At 43.1% G+C, this 17343-nt stretch overlaps 1 protein-coding gene across 4 annotated transcripts in view; it reads left to right on the top strand.

Moving 5' to 3' along the window:
* Window positions 1–586: 586 nt before the first annotated feature.
* LOC145359270 (protein TANC2-like) overlaps window positions 587–17343 on the top strand; it is a 1038666-nt gene continuing 1021909 nt past the window's right edge. For all 4 annotated transcript variants that reach the window (XM_080213802.1, XM_080213801.1, XM_080213799.1 and 1 more), the window contains exon 1: window positions 587–890. The gene's annotated coding sequence lies outside the window, so the exon portion shown is untranslated. The remainder of the gene's footprint in view (window positions 891–17343) is intronic.

Raw genomic sequence — 17343 nt, 5'->3', positions numbered from 1 at the left:
GAACATGCAAGCTTCACACAGATAGTGAGCCAAGCCGGGAATCAAACCCCAATCCCTGGCACTGTGAGACAGCAATGCTAACCACTGTGCCAACCCATTTACTGATGTTCTCAGAAAGTTTTGGACGACAATGAGTGTAAATGCCCTGCAGACATTTAAATCTGTATATAGTTGAACACTTCTCCTATCCATACTGGGCCAGTTCTACAAGAGAAGGTTTATGATACCACCACCACCACCAACATGAGGGCCTCTCACCTGATCCAACCTCCAGACCGCCCCACCTACCCACTACTCCTCGGACCTCATGAATATTCCCCCTTATGAATATATCGGCAGCTCGGCTGCGCTGAATGGCGGAGCGGCCCGTCAATCAGTGGGGAACTGGGCGCTCGGATTGGTCAGGCGGCCCGATTCACTCTGGACCGGCGGGGATTGGCGGCGGCCAGGAGGGGGGGCGCTGTGATTGGTGAGAGGCGGCCGGGTGGGCGGGATGATGGCGGCGGTTGAGCTCGCGCCCAGCCCCCTGGCGGTTGGCTCGGTTGCCTCGCAGTGTGAGGTCGCCAGTTGGACGGTGAGTGTCCGCTGGGCGGTGTGAGGAGAAAGCCGCCTGCTTACCTTCACATCGGTTTTATTATTTTAATTTCCCTCAAAATAAAAAAAAACATTGATGGCCAAAGGAAAAGCGGTGACAGCAAATAGTTTGAATTGATGTGAAGAGATTTGATATTGTCGGCAGAGAGAGAGCGCCGGGGGTTCAGATTGACGGTGCCCCGGGGAGATGGCAGGGTCCGGAGCCGGGAATGGCGGCCTCCTCCTCAGCCGCCACTGAAGGAGGATCTCTCCGGGCGACACACTGACACCGGCAGACTGCGGCCGTCCGACCTCAGGTGAGGGGGGGGGGGGGGGGGGAAGGGGGGGGGGAAGGGGGGGCGGTTTGGTTGGTTTGATTGTGGAGGGGGCGGTGGGCATGAGGCACAGACACACGGCAGTGAGAAGGAGATAACACTGTCCCGACAGCAGCTATCACCTTATTTATCACTCTCCTGTCTTTTAAACACAACAATCTGTTTGAATGGGATATAAATAGAACAAAGTAATTGCTTCCATTCCCCATTTGAGCGGGGGGGGGGGGGAGAGAGAGATAATGTACCCTTGGCATTGACAGCCACACATATCATCATGTCTGCAGAGTAAACTTCAATTATAATCATAATTTGATATAAATATTGCAAAGGGTTGGGATGGTGGGAGGTTAGCCTTGTCTCATCCATCTCTAGAGCAACGCGAGGGGTAGGTTTGCCTCTTGCTTCTCATGCTTTCGCTCCTGCAGGAAAACAAAAGGATATATGCATGTGTGAGCTCCTGGCTATCAGGTGGAATCACTGCTGGAGGATGCTGAAATAACTGGGTGTGTGCGGAGTTTGGCTCCAGGGTTGCAGGAGGGATTCATCATCACTGGTGTTCAGGAAATTGGAATTTCATGGAGAAATCAGTGGTGCAGGGGCATATTTATGAAGTCAAGTGTGACGTCCCTGTGGTGGTCCCATATTAAAATCAAATAAATGTACTATTTTTAATGGGGTGGTCTGCGTAGCTCCTGGATGATGGAAGATTAATCTGGGAAAGGGAAATAATTTTGAGGCATGTCTATGGATAATTGAACTGAACATGTCAGTTGATGTAGTTTTAAAATAATGATATTCCCCATCCTATGCTTGGGAAAAATAACATGATGAAAGTATAAATAATTCACAACTGTCACAATGAATCATTCATTTCTGCAGAATTCTAAAATATAAATGATGTGCAAAAAAGACTTGTGTTTGTAATTAAATATTGAAAGCTGTTGACTCGCTACCTGCTGTCTTTCCAGTCTTTGGTTAAAATAACTCTGTGTGCAATGTGCATAATTTAAATTTGCACATGCAGTGTACATGTATATTAGTACAGTAGCTGCAAAAATAGGAGTGTTTGATTATTGCTGATTTGTTTGGAACCCAGGAATGTGAGGTTAGGCGTGGGCAATAAATATATTAGTTTAATATCTATGTTATATATAAAGCAAAGAGGAGCTGAAGCAAGTGATTTATTCCTCTGATTGGACTAATAAAGTTGACAGTTTAATGGTGGGTACACCATAGCTCAGTGTTATGAACAAGACCATTTTGCAAAAAGTGGGATAACATAAAAGTAGTACTTTGGTCTTCTTTCTCTGCAATGCAGATGTGAGCTTCTAATTTTTTTTAATGTTGTGCAAGCTCATATGCTTTCACATATTCTGTTTGAATACCGAGTATGTGCTCCAATCCCGGTTAAGTGGTATTGGCATATACACACGTTGAGATCTTTAAACATTGGTACAATTCTTATCATTTGTCAGGATTTGTCTTTTTGTCAAGAGCCCTGGGTTCTGAGGAAAGTGTGAGGATGTACTATATTTAACTTTATTTTAACAAATCCAGAAATCCTATATTTCAACATTGTCGGTGTCAAGTTAATGTAAACAAATTAGTTAAACCTTTACATTTTTGATTTTTCCTTATTGTTTGAAATATTGAATTTCCTAGCTTTCGGGGTGGATTATCTTTGCTCACACATGTTTGGGCATATGTTATAGGTTTAATTTTCTGAGAACTTCATTAATAAAATTGGGCCTTCACTTGTGAAAGAAATAGCAGCGGCTGTGCCGATTTAGAATCATAGAATCTCCACAGTGCAGAAGGGGGCCATTTGGCACTTCAAGTCTGCACTGACTTTGAAAGACCATCTTACAGGCCTACTCCCCACCCTATTCCTGTAACGCCTTGCATTATCCTGCAAATCTGTTCATATCTTGGAACACCAACTGGCAATTTAACATGGCCAGTACTCCCAAGCTGCACATCTTTGGGAGGAAACTGGAGCACCCAGAGGAAACGCATGCAGACATTGGGAGAATGTGCAAACCCTATACACAGTCACCCAGGCTGGAATCGAATCCCAGTAAATTTATAAAAGGTAGCAAAGTGGAAACTGGGAAATCATAACACGGAAAATAAAGGGCAGCTAAGAAAGGATACATAAAGTAACAAAGAAATATAGATTAATAGAAGAGTGTCCATGAGAGCAGTGTTAATGCCTGATAGATCTGCTAGATTTCTTTGAGGAGACCATAAACTTTGTGGGCAAGGAAAATGTTGTATGTTACCTTTTAGCAAATCTTGGTACAATGCCACACATGTGGTCAGAAAACAAGAAATTGGGGTGCTGCTGAAGTGGTTTGGAATTTGGGTGGGTTGGAAGAAGACTAAAAATTGTAGCTTTATGTGAAGTTGCATGAAAATTGAAAGTGTATCTTGGAGATTTGTATTTGGTTGTTTTGTTTGCAATGTATAAGAACATGATTTAGAAATGGGCATCGAAACAGTTGTTTATTTAACGTTGACTGATAGAAAGCTGGAGTGACAGCTTTCAAATATCATAGATCGAAGGGACCAAATACTGTGGGGTTTGAATAGATTAGGATGTTTATCAGATGAACAGCACATTTTGTTTAATACACATAAGTGCAGACTGCTGAGAATAATTGGAAATGAAGAATTAAACCGTATTATTGTAACAGACAGAAGACAAGGATCTGGAAATGTTGTATTAAAGCATACTAAAACTCTATGATATGTTTTCTTTTAGCCAATCAAGGGATATGGACATTTACATTTATTGTCCTTCGAAGTAGTGGTGAACTGCAGCAGTCCATGTGGTGAAGGTATACCAGAGTGTTGTTAGGTCAGGAGTTCCAGGATTTTGGCCCAGCAGTGACCAACAAACAGCAATATATTTCCAAGTCAGGATGGTAAATGATTAGGTGAGGAACTTGTAGGTAGATGTTCCCATGTGCCTGCTTCCCCTATTCAGAGTGGTAGATGTCTGCGTTTGGGAGGTGTTGAATAAGCTTTGGCAAATTGCTGCAGTGTATCTTGTGGATGGTTTGTATTGCTGCCACTGCGTTGGTGGTAGAGGGAGTGAATATTTACAGTGGTGGATGGCGTGCCAATGAAGTGGGATGCTTTTTCCTGATTGGTGTCAATCTTGTGGAGTATTGTTGGAGCTGCATTCATCCAGGGAAGTGGAGAGTATTCATACTCTTCATTTGTGCCTTGTAAATGGTGCAAAGATTTTGAAGAGTCAGATGATGAGTCACTTAGAGCAGAATATCCAATCTTGGGCCAATTCATAACTCTTGTGGCCACAGCATTTAGCTTTAACAACAGTGGAGAAAATTAGCAAAATTTTAGTCAGCTCAGGAAAGCTTAAATCCCAAAAAATGATATGGATGGCTTTATGCTTATTATACATATCCTACCTTTTCTTGAGCACAGTCTGCAATTTAGTAGGAGTGTCCTGGCATTGGGAAAGTGAAGCAAAGGCCACTAAGTTGATAAGCTGTGAGGGGAGGCTAAATAAATTGGAAATGATTGCAGTGGATGTCAAGATATCTTGGAAAAATGTTTATTCATCAGGGTCAATCAGCATGAGTTTCTAAAGGGGAAGTTGTACATGACCTTTTGAGATTCTTTTAAAGGAATCAGTTAGCAAGAACACAAGATGGAGATTTTCTGAATTTGATAAGGTAGCATATTTATAAAGAAAAACAAAGATCATGGCAAGTGGGAATTAAGGGGGAGGTGGTCACAAGTATTGTTGAAAAAGACTCATGCTGTTGAAGAATTTCTTGTGATGTTGCCATGGTGCCCAACCAGAGTTAACTTGTCAGACAGTCAACACTTCCACATTGCTGTTTAGACATTGCTGGCAAGCCCTGTATTTATTGTCCATCCCTTGTTACTCTTGAGAAGGTGGTAATCGGTTACCTTGAACTGCTGCAGTCCATTTGGTGAAGTTACTTGTACAATGCTTTTTGGTAGGGAACTTGTAACAAAAATGGAGTGTTAATATACGTCTATGTCAAAGCAATGTCTTGATTTGCAGGTGATGTCATTGCCATGCAGCTGCTGTCCTTGACCTTCCAGGTGGTCAAGATTGATATTTCGGTAGATGTTGCTGCTTAACTTGTTGCTTTAAGTTGGGGTGGCGCGGTAGCACGGTGGTTAGTACAGCTGCTTCACAGCTCCAGGGACCTGGGTTTGATTCCTGGTTTGGCTAACTGTCTGTGTGGAATTTGCACATTCTCCTCTTGTCTGTGTGGGTTTTTTCCAGGTGCTCAGGTTTCCTCTCACAGTCCAAAGATGTGTGGGTTAAGTTGATTGGCCGTGCTAAAGTTGCCCCTTAGTGTTGAGATGGTAGGTTAGAGGGATTAGTGGGTAAAATACATGGGGATGTGGGTGTAGGGCCTTGGGTGCGATTGTGGTCGGTGCAGAATCAATGGGCTAAATGGCCTTTTTCTGTACTGTAGGATTTCTATGATTCTATGAAGTTTTGTTGACTTGCCACAGTGACCTGTAAATATTCCATGCTCCAGCCACTGTAAGCCAATGATGGAGTGCGTGTAAGCTAAGCTATTGAATTGGGTGCCAAGCAAGTCATCGCTTTGTCCGAATGTTAAGTTACATGCTTACATCAGGCAATTTGACAGGACAACATCGCAATTTTGACTTGTAACATGTTGGAAAGTAAGGAGGTGAGCTGATTGTCACAAAATACCCAGCCTCTGACCTGTTTTAATAGCCAAGACATTTATAGAGAAATAGAATAGTTTCAACACGAGGAAATAACTTGGTCCTTGCTAACTCCTTGCAAAAGAACTGAGTCCAGCTCCTCCACCCATTCCCCATATTCCTACAAATTCCAGAAATCAATCTGTCTCCATCACGTCCTGTGCAGTCAATTCCAGGTCTGAACCACTCGCTGTGTTAAAATACAAAAGGCTTTCTTACATCTGAATTGGTACTTTTGCCATTACCCTTATTTATATCAGTGTCCTCCTAGTTCTCGACTCTCTTGCCATTAGAAACAGCTGTGCTTTATTTCCTCTATTGGGACCCACGTGATTTTGAATACCTTATCAAGTCCCCGTTCAACCTTGAGTCACTATTTTAAATTTCAGGTCAGTTGTAACCTTCAGGATGTTGGTAGTGGTGCATTAGATATGGTAATGCCATTGAATATCAGTGGACAATTGTTAAGTTCTCTCTTGGATCCAGTTATTGACTGCTATTTGTGTGATGCAAATGTTACTTGCCCCTTAACCAACCAAACCATTATTTGAGAAATTACAAATGGAATGGAATGTTATTTGTCACTCTTCTGTAATCTCTTGCGGCTCTACAACCATCCGATATCTGCACTTGTCTAATTTGACTTCTTGAACATCCCCAATTTTAATCGATCTGTTATACATGGATGAGGATGGAACATGGAAGGATGAGTGGGGGGTGGGGGGTGGGTGGGTTGGGGTGGGGGGGGGGGGGTGGGGGGGGGGGTGGGGGGGGGGGTGGGGTGGGGTGGGGGGGGGGGTGGGGGGGGGGGGTGGGGGGGGGGGGTGGGGGGGGGGTGGGGGGGGGTGGGGTGGGGTGGGGGGGGGGTGGGGGGGGGTGGGGTGGGGTGGGGGGTGGGGGGGGGGTGGGGTGGGGTGGGGGGGGGGTGGGGGGGGTGGGGGGGGGTGGGGTGGGGTGGGGGGTGGGGGGGTGGGGTGGGGGTGGGGGTGGGGGGGGGGGATCTTATAGAGACGTATAAGATAATGAAAGGGATGGATAGGGTAGAGGTAGGGAGATTCTTCCCGCTCCGAAAGGACAGCAGGACTAGAGGGCACAGCCTCAAGATAAGGGAGGGGCAGTTTAGAACGGAGTTGCAGAGGAACTTCTTCACTCAAAGGGTGGTGAATCTCTGGAATTCTCTACCCGTTGAAGTGGTGGAGGCTACCTCGCTAAATATATTTAAGTCACGGGTAGATAGGTTTTTGACAGACAAAGGAACTAAGGGTTGTGGGGGGAAAGCGGGAAAGTTGAACTGATCCACTTCAGATCAGCCATGATCTTATTGAATGGCGGGGCAGGCTCGAAGGGCTAGATGGCCTACTGCTGCTCCTATTTCTAGTGTTCTTATGTTCTACATTTTAGACATTCTTTAAAACCTAACTCTTGACCGAACCTTTGGTCATCTACCCTGATAACTTCTTATGTGGCTCAGTGTCACATTTTGTTTTATGAAGCTCCTGTGAAGTGCCATTGGAATGTTTTGTGTTAAAGGTGCTATTAAATACAGATTGTTGTTCCACTCATGGCCTATGCTGGGACTACAGTTGTTTGCTGGGTGGGCAGATCTCGACTTTACGATGTTCTAGTTTTAATGAATGGCACACTCAACGTTTCTCAATTGACACCCTATTTTGTATTCACAATATTGGTTTTGACTTTCTGATATATGCCAATGAATAAGTTCAAATATTAATACTTGCGCATTGAGGTTCCAAACCTTTAATACTTGAATGCAAAATTCTGGGTTATTTTGGGAAAATAGGGTATTAGGTCTTTGTTTAGGAACAATTCCCTGGTTTATAACATTGTTCTTATGGAATAATTAGTCTGACTTGCAACACTTCACCTTGGTATGTGATTTTCAGGAATCAATTGTGTCGTAAATCAGAGGAGTGCCTATAATCTCATCTGAATTTAGGAATTGAGCAAACAAAATTAAAATTGGCTGATGACACCAAATTGTGATGAGGGTTGTGAAAGATTGGAGGATGATACAGTTGGATTTAGTGGGATAAATGTAGAAGAGTGTAGTGAGACATTTTGGAGGTAGTAATAGAGGAAGGAAATGCACCTTGCAAGGTGAGAATTTAAATAAATGAGCAGAAGGCCCAAAATAACTTGGTATGCTGGTGCATAAGTCATTAAATATGGAAGAGTGAGTAGTTAAGGTTGTAGAAATTGTGAATGAGTTCTTGGTTTTGTGTCTAGAAGTATAAAAAATAAATTGAGAAAATAATGCTGAACTTGTGCAAGACCATAGGCTGGTGATTGAAATATTGTGTATAACCTTAGTTGCTATAAGAAGGATATAAAAGTAATGGGAAAGGTGTAACCAAGATATTAAAAGAGATGAAGGATTTCAGGGAAGAAAAGTAAAAAGCAAAAGCTTCAAAGTGATTTTGTAAGATTCTTTTCATTGGTAAGTGAGATGTCAAGCAGGTTCAAATTTGAGATGTTCAAGTGGCAGAATGGTGGTTAATGGACTAGCAATCCAGAGATGTGTTCAAATCCCATTATGTGCTGAGGAATTTAAATTAAATTTAATGAAAAAGCTGGAATTGGGGAGAGAAAATTTATCAGTAATGATGACCATGAAATCTTTGCCTTTTATGAAACCAATCTGGCTCATTCGTGACCTTTCAGGAACGAAGTCTACTAACCATACCTGGTCTGCTTTACATGTAAGCCCAGACCCACAGCAGTGTGACTCTTAATTACCCTCTGAAATTGCTGAGAAAGCTACTCAATTGTATTCAAGAAGATGGCTCACCAGCACCCCTCTGATGGTAAGTAGGTTAGGAAATGAATGCAGCCTGGCCAGTTAGTTCTGCAACATATGAATAAAAGAAAAATCGCAGAGAAACAGTTAAAGAAATACGAAATTTTGTCAAAAACAGTTCAAGCAGATTTGATAATTACTTAATTCATTCTTTCAAGGGATATGGATGTCACTAGCTAGGTCAGCAACTTTATTGCCCTTGAAGTGGTGGTGATTCGCCACCTTCTAATAGTGGTGATGCAGTTGGATTGATTTTTGATGTGATTGATTTGATTTCTTATTGTCACATGTATTAGTATATAGTGAAAAGTATTGTTACTTGCACACTATGCAGACAGAGCATTACAGTTCATAGAGAAGGAAATGAGAGTGCAGAATGTAGTGTTACAGTAGTAGCAAGGGTGTAGAGAAAGATCAGCTTTGTATGAGGTAGGTCCATTCAAAAGTCTGATGGCAGCAGGGAAGAAGCTGTTCTTGAGTAGGTTGGTATGTGACCTCAGACTTTTGTATCTTTTTCCCTAAGGAAGAAATTGGAAGAAAGAATGTCCGGGATGCATGGGCCCCTTTAATTATGCTGGCTGCTTTGCTAAGGCAGGGGGAAGTGTAGACAGGGTCAATGGATGGGAAGTTGGTTTGCGTGGTGGATTGGGCTACATTCACGATCTTTTGTAGTTCCTTGCAGTCTTGGGCAGAGCAGGAGCCATATCAAGCTGCAGTACAAGCAGAAAGAATTCTTTTCATGGCACATCTGTAAAAGTTGGTGAGAGCCATAGCTGACATGCCAAATTTCTTTAGTCTCCTGAGAAAGTGATTGGTGGGCTTTATTAACTATAATGTCGGCATGGGAGGGTGCCAGGACAGGTGATGTGGACACCTAAAAACTTGAAGCTTTTGACCGTTTCTGCTTCGTTCCCGTTGATGTAGACAGGAGCAAATTGTTCACTATGCTTAGGGTGGAGGTTCTAGTATTTTGACCCAGTGACAGTGAAATGATGACGAGAAAGTTCCAAATCAGCATGGTCTGTGGCTTGGAGGAGAACTTCCTGGTGGTGGTATTCCCATACATCTGCCGTTCTTGTCTTTTTATCTATATAATAGAGGTCATGGGTTTATAAGAACATAAGAAATAGGAGCAGGAGTAGGCCATCTAGTCCTTCGAGCCTGCCCCGCCATTCAATAAGATCATGGCTGATCTGTCGTGGCTTAGTTCCACTTTCCCGCCCTCTCCCCATAACCCTTAATCCCCTTGCCTATCAAAAACCTATCAACCCGCGTCTTAAATATATTTAGCGAGGTTTGGAAGGTGCTATTGAAGGAGTCTTGGTGAGTTGCTTGTAAAGGAGAATTACTTGTGCAGAAAATAGAAATGTAAAATTGTAGGCTCGTGAGTGGGGATTAAGCTTGCTGGATCATGGAGAAAAATATTAATGTGGACCTGGATTGTTCTTGTAACATGCAATAACTTGGGGATAGGTAAAATTGACTGCTATAATTACAGGCTGTATATAATCACAAGCCATAAGACAAATGGGTATTGATTTCAAAGAAGGAAGGTGATCAGAGAGTTTAAACTTAATTATTTATACAGTCTGGATTGTTTCATTGTGGAGCTGGCTGGCAGCGGCATTCTGGCTGAGGTGATAGTGTTGGGGCTGGGGGGAACTGCATGTGATTGCCACTGAGTTGTCTACCTGATTGTTTTCTATTGGCATTTGGGACGAATCAACCTTCCCAGTGCCAGCCTTTCTGGTACAGGTGCTCTGAGTGCTTATTCTCCTTCAAACTCTAATCGTTTTTGTGAAAATATATCCATGATTGAGAACCCACATTGAAGTTGGGGCCATGTCAGCCTTCAATGTCTGAACATTTAGAAGACAACACTTAGCCATGGAAATTCCATTTTTAAAGTTTCGCTATCAGTGCTCAAATGAACAAGTAACTTGCAACTTTATAAGACCCTTGTCAGACCCCACTTGGAGTACTGTGCGCAGTTCTGGTCGCCTCACTATAGGAAGGACGTGGAAGCTATTGAAAGGGTGCAGAGGAGATTTACGAGGATGTTGCCTGGATTGGGAGGCATGCCAATGATAGGTTGAGGGAGCTGGGACTCTCCTCCCTGGAGAGACGAAGGTTGAGAGGCGACCTGATAGAGGTTTATAAGACGTTGAGAGGAATAGATAGGGTGGATTCTCAGACGCTATTTCCCCGGGCTGAAATAGTTGCTACGAGAGGACACAGATTTAAGGTGCAAGGGAAGCAAGTACAGAGGAGACGTTAGGGGTAAGTTTTTCACTCAGAGGGTGGTGAGTGAATGGAATCGGCTGCCGTCGGTGGTGGTGGAGGCAACTCGCTGGGGTCTTTTACAAGACTTCTGGATGAGTATATGGGATCTAATGGGATTGGTGGTTATAGATAGTCTATGGCTTAGTAGGTATAGAAGTGATCAGTGCAACTAGTGGGCCGAAGGGCCTGTTTGTGCTGTAGTGTTCTATGTTCTAAGTAGCACTGACTGTGATGAATACAGATTCAACAGTCAATGTTATTTGATCAGTGCTTGAAAAAAGAATTTTAGGATATGGAGAAAGAACAGTGAAATGGAGCTAGCAGGATTTCTCTTTGATAGAGGCTACACTGACTAGCTGGGTGGAATTGCCTTGTTTTGCTGCTTTTCTGGTTTGTGTCAATGCGAACAGGCTGATTTGCATTGACTAACTGACACCCCGTGTTGGAGGTCTCTACTGCCTCCCGAAGATACACAAAGTAAACACACCGAGCCGTCCCATCGTATCGGGCAGTGGGACCCTGTGCAAGAACCTCTCCAGCTACGTCGAGGGCATCCTATAACCCATCGTACAAAGAACCCCCAGCTTTTGTTGCAACACTAAAGACTTCCTACAGAAATTCAGCACAAATGGAGCAGTTCAACCAGGAGCATTCCTCGTCATAATGGATGTTTCAGAATTCTTTGTCAGCATCCCCCACAACGATGGCATTGCTGCAACTGCCTCAGTACTCAACGCCGACAACTGCCAGTCTCCAAATGCAATTTTACAACTCATCCGCTTCGTCCTGGACCATTAAGTCTCCAACTTCAACAACCAGTTCTTCATCCAGACACACAGACCAAATTTGCACCTCAATATACCAACATCTTTATGCACAGGTTCGAACAAGACCTCTTCACTGCACAGGATCTTCAACTAATGCTATGCACAAGATACATTGATGACATTTTCTTCCTATGGACTCATGGTGAACAGTCACTGAAACAATCATGATGACATCAACAAGTTCCACCCCACCATCAGACTCATCATGGACTACCCTCTGGAATCGTTTGCATCCTTGGACACGTGCATCTCCATCAAGGACGGTCACCTCAGCACTTCACTGTACCGCAAGCCCAAGGATGACCTTACGATGTTCCACTTCTTCAGCTTCCACCTTAAACTCCATTAAAGAAACGATCCCCTATGGACAAGCCCTCCATGTACACAGGATCTGCTCAGATGAGGAGGATTGCAACTGACACGTCCAGATGCTGAAAGATGCCCTTGTAAGAAAGGATATGGCACTCGATTCATCGATTGACAGTTCCGATGCGCCTCAGCGAAACACGACACCAACTTCCTCAGAAGACAAACACGGGAGACGGTGGACAGAGTACCTTTCCTTGTCTAGTACTTCACTGGAGCGGAGAAGCTACAACATCTTCTCTGGAGCCTTCAACGTGCCATTGATGAAGATGAACATGTCGCCAAGGCCATCCTCATACCCCCACTTCTTGCGTTCAAACAACTGCACAACTAAAACAGACCATTGTCTGCAGTAAACTACCCAGCCTTCAGGAGAACAGTGCCACAACACCACACAACCCTGCCACAGCAGCCTCTGCAAGACGTGCGGGATCATCCACACGGATGCTATCATCTCACGTGAGAACACCATCCACCAGGTACACGGTACATACTCTTGCAACTTGGCCAATGTTGTCTACCTGAGACGCTGCAGGAAAGGATGTCCCGAGGCATGGAATGTTGGGGAGACCATGCAAATGCTATGACAACGGATGAATGAACACTGTTCGACAATCACCAGGCAAGAGCGTTCCTGTTGGGGAACACTTCAGCAGTCACGGGCATTTGGTGTCTGATTTTCAGGAAAGCGTTCTGCAAGACGGCCTTCATGACACACGCAGAGTCCCTGAGCAGAGATTGATAGCCAAGTTCTGCAGACATGAGGACAGCCTCAACTGGGATCGTGGGTTCATGTCACACTAATTGTAACCCCCATGACTTGCCTGGGCTTGCAAATTCTAACTGTCTAATTTGAGTTTTTTGAAGGGGTAACCAAGAAGGTAGATGAGGGCAGTACAGTTGATGTTGTCTACATGGACTTTAGCAAGGCCTTTGACAAGGCACTGCATGTTTGGTTGTTGCATAAAGTTAAATCTCATGGGATCCAGGGTGAGGTATCTAAATGGACACAAAAGCCAGAGGGTGGTTGTGGAGAGTTTTTTTTCCAAACTGGAGGCTTGTGACCAGTGGTGTGCCTCAGGGATCAGTGTTGGGCCCACTGTTGTTTGTCATTCATATTAATGATTAGGATGAGAATAAAGGGCATAGTTAATAAGTTTGCAGATGACACCAAGATTGGTGGCATAGTGGACAGTGAAGAAGGTTATCTGCAATTGCAATGGAATCTTGATCAATTGGGCCAGTGGGCTGACGAATGGAGATGGAGTTTAATTTAGACAAATGCAAGGTGATGTATTTTGGTAGATTGAACCAGGACAGGACTTACTCAGTTAATGGTAGGGCACTGGGGAGAGTTACAGAACAAAGATCTAGGGATACATGTTCGTAGCTCTTTGAAAGTGGAATCACAGGTGGATAGAGTGGCGAAGAAAGCGTTCAGCATGCTTGGTTTCACTGGTCAGAACATTGAAGTGGATATGCCGGCGTTGGAGTTCGGGAGTTGTGACATCTTGTTGAAGTAGTAGAAGACGTTGGTAAGGCCGCTCTTGGAATACTGTGTGCGATTCTGGTCACCCTATTATAGAAAGGATATTATTAAACTAGAAAGAGTGCAGAAAAGATTTACTAGGAAAGTTACTGGGATTTGAGGGATTGAGTTGTAAGGAGAGGCTGAGTAGGCTGGGACTTTTTTCTCTGGAGCGTAGGAGACTGAGGGGTGACTTTATAGAGGTCTATAAAATAACGAGAGGCATAGACAAGGTAGATAGTCAATATCTTTTCCCAAAGGCAGGGGAGTCTGAAACTCGAGGGCATAGGTTTAAGGTGAGAGGGGAGAGATACAGAAGTGCCCAGAGGGACAGTTTTTTCACGCAGAGGATGGTGAGTGTATGGAACAAGCTGCCAGAGGTAGTAGTAGAGGCAGGTACGATTTTATCTTTTAAAAAGCATTTAGGTAATTACATGGGTATGATGGGTATAGAGGGATATGGGCCAAATGTGGGCAATTGGGATTAGCTTAGGTGTTTTTAAAAAGAAGAGCAGCATGGACAAGTTGGGCCAAAGGGCCTGTTTCCATGCTGTAAACCTCTATGACTCAATGACTCTAATTGTCCTGGCTGGAGACAATACACATCTCTTTAATCTGTGCTGAACGCTCTCTCCACTCACATTTGTCTGTACCTTTAAGACTTCTTTACCTGTAACTCGTATTCCAACCATTATTTTGTAAATTGAGTTTGTGTCTTTATATGCCCTATTTGTGAACAGAACTCCCACTTACCTGACGAAGGAGCAGCGCTCCGAAAATTGGTGGCTTTTGCTATCAGATAACCTGTTGGACTTTAACCTGGTGTTGTGAGACTTCTGTGTTTATCCCAGTCCAGCGCCGGCAACTCCACATCATGACATTTATGTTGTCGGTGTCCTGGTTTTCAGTTGGCTTCAGAACAACACTTTTTAAGCTTTTTTTCAGCTGCTGAAAATGTATTTTTGAAGATTTCTCCCAGTTCATAGAATCATAGGGCGGGATTTTATGGCCTTGCTCAGGCAAGATTGTAAAATCCTGCCTGAGGCCAACGGAGATTTCTGTTCTGGAAACCGCCCACCCCAGAACCGGGGTATGTGTGGTGGTAGGTTTTTAGCCGTAGCATTCATACAGTGTAGAAGGAGGCCATTTCACACATTGAGCCTGCGCTGACATCAATCCCACCCAGGCCCTTTTCCCATAACCTCATGTATTTAGAACATAGAAAAACTACAGCACAAACAGACCCTGCTATTTACCCTGCTAATCCTCCTGATACTAAAGGGCAATTTAGCACGGCCAATCAACCTAACCTCGCACATCTGAATTGTGGGAGGAAACCAGAGCACCTGGAAGAAACCCGTGCAGATACAGGGAGAACGTGCAAGATTCACGCAGACAGTTAACCAAGGCTGGATTTGAGCCCGTGGCCCTGGCGCTGTGAGGCACAGTAAGAAGTCTCACAACACCAGTCAAAGTCCAACAGGTTTATTTGGCAGCACTAGCTTTTGGAGCCTCAAGCTCCTCCTTCAGGTGGTGAAGAAGCAGCTCATTAACCCGAAGAAGGAGCTTGAGGCTCCGAAAGCTAGTGCTGCCAAATAAACCTGTTGGTGTTGTGAAACTTCTTACTGTGCTTACTTCAGTCCGACACTGGCATCTCCACATCATGGCTGTGAGGCAGCAGTGCTAACCACTACCACTGACCCAAATGGAAAGTGGCAGTGCCTGATACAGGTCTAATAGTAGCTGTATTTTCAAACGAAATAGGATAATTGCTTGCCAACAGACAATTACATGATACAAATAAAGGTTAGTGGAATGAAACAAATGGATTGTTCCTTTAATGGACAGCTCATGTGCAGTGGGCTGAATGGCCTCCTGTGCTGTTCTGATCTATGTATTGGACGTGTTACCTAGGATGGTTACCTAGATGGATATTGGCAGTAAATTGTGCATATTTGCAAGAGACAAAGTGATTAGTATGCAAGACAGATTGTGTATGACTTTTTTGAACAATGATCTGATCTCTAGATAATAAATTTATAGAAACCCAAATAGGAAGGAGAAAAATCTGATGCTGGAAATTTAATTTGGCAATTAATTTTAAACTGATACACTCAAGACTAATGTGGTAATGAAGTCATCCACAGACATAAAACAAACGGCCCATGGGGAAAATGAAGGAGAGGGGGAGATTCAGAATCTTCCTGCTACTGCTTTTCTGTCATCCATTTTTTTCATTGGAGTATATTTTTTTTGTTTGGGGCCTTATTTTTTTCAGTTTTTTAAATATGGTAATGAATGGATAAATGGATAAAGACTGCAGCCATGATTGGAGGGATTAACAGTTGTGTGTTGATGCAATGTAGGAGAAGGATCATAAGATGACATGGTAACCATGGAGATAACCATGCACAAACTAATTCTTCAGGTGAGAAACAATAGATCTTCATTCAGTTGCTCTCCTACCATTTGACCTAGAAAGCAGCAACAAAATTGAATAGGCAGAGAAATTGAATCTTACTATGCAACACTAGATAAATATATGAAACATGCATCTGTAGGGGGATGGCGGGGGGGAGGAGTTTGTTTCCTGAATGCATAAATCTTTTCAGGTTCCATTTTCAAGTGAAATAAATCCAAACGTCTTGCTTCCTAGTTCTTTGTTGATGTAAAAAGGATGAAATTGTGTCTTTATTTTGTACACCTCTTTTGAACTGTGAAGCTTCAGTCACTCTGCATTAGTCTGTTTATTTGCTGAAAATATAAGGGCAGGAATGATAATGCAATGACCCTACATGTCAGAAGGGCTACCATGTTGTCGATCTCTGACCTGTGCTTGTATGTAGTGAGAATGGTAATTTCTGCAATATCATGCTTGCTTTAAATATTTTTGTTAATTTATGATGTCTAAATCTCGTCATTACATTGAAGTGTACATTATAAGATATTGATCAAGGTATCACTTTCTCCTTCAAATTCTCATTCCGCTTATTAAAAGTGGCATGCTCAAATTGATTATCATTTACCTTTAAATAAAGAACAATCCTTAGATTATCAATAGTCTCTTTCCAAAGTGAACATAATTGCTATTCTTTCACATCCATAATGTAATAGCCATTCATGGTATTGCAAATGGTGTACAACAACTTATTCGTTTTAAAGTAGAAAGTGATTTGTAGAGGTTTGAGGAAGAACCTGTTGTTTTTTTCTTGCATTAATTAGCACAGTGTTTCCTGAGCTAACTGGGGGATTTATTAAACAATATTTCTAGTAATTTTAAGGGCCAATTAAAGGGCATACCTGACACTTTCCATATCCTAAAACTGTTGAAATGTGGCAACAATATTACAGCAGCTGGAAGGTTTTTTTTGGAATATTGTAATATTGGTGCACATTTTTGTTGGTTTATTCTGAGAAAACTGCAAATGAAGATTATCATTTGTTGTTTTTAAGATTTGAACTATATCAATAATGTGTTCAGGAGAGAATGTCTGAATTAAAGAATGGTTTCAGCAGGAGGTCCATTATGTCCGTGCCCAGCTTCCCAAGAAAAACATGGCGCGTTCCACTTCCATATCCTTGCAGCCCTGCAATTTATTTTCTGATAGTTATCCAATTCCCTTTTGAATGCTATGATTGACTCTGACTCTGCCTCCACCACACACAGGCATTCCGGATCTTAACCCCACATACATGGGTAAAAGAAAAAGTTTTTTTCTCATTTCCTTCAGTTATTTTGCTGTTCACTTCAACTGATATTCGCTGGTTCTTGTCTGTCAGTCAATGGGAACGGTTTTTCCCTATCTACTCTGTCTAGACTCCTATTAAGAAAATTATAGTTCAGGAACAGGCCTTTTGGCCCTC

The sequence above is a fragment of the Carcharhinus amblyrhynchos genome, chromosome 27 (assembly GCF_965287045.1).
Source record: "Carcharhinus amblyrhynchos chromosome 27, sCarAmb.v2.hapA, whole genome shotgun sequence".
Classification (NCBI taxonomy): Eukaryota; Metazoa; Chordata; class Chondrichthyes; order Carcharhiniformes; family Carcharhinidae; genus Carcharhinus; species Carcharhinus amblyrhynchos.
This window is presented reverse-complemented; position numbering and strand designations above follow the sequence as displayed.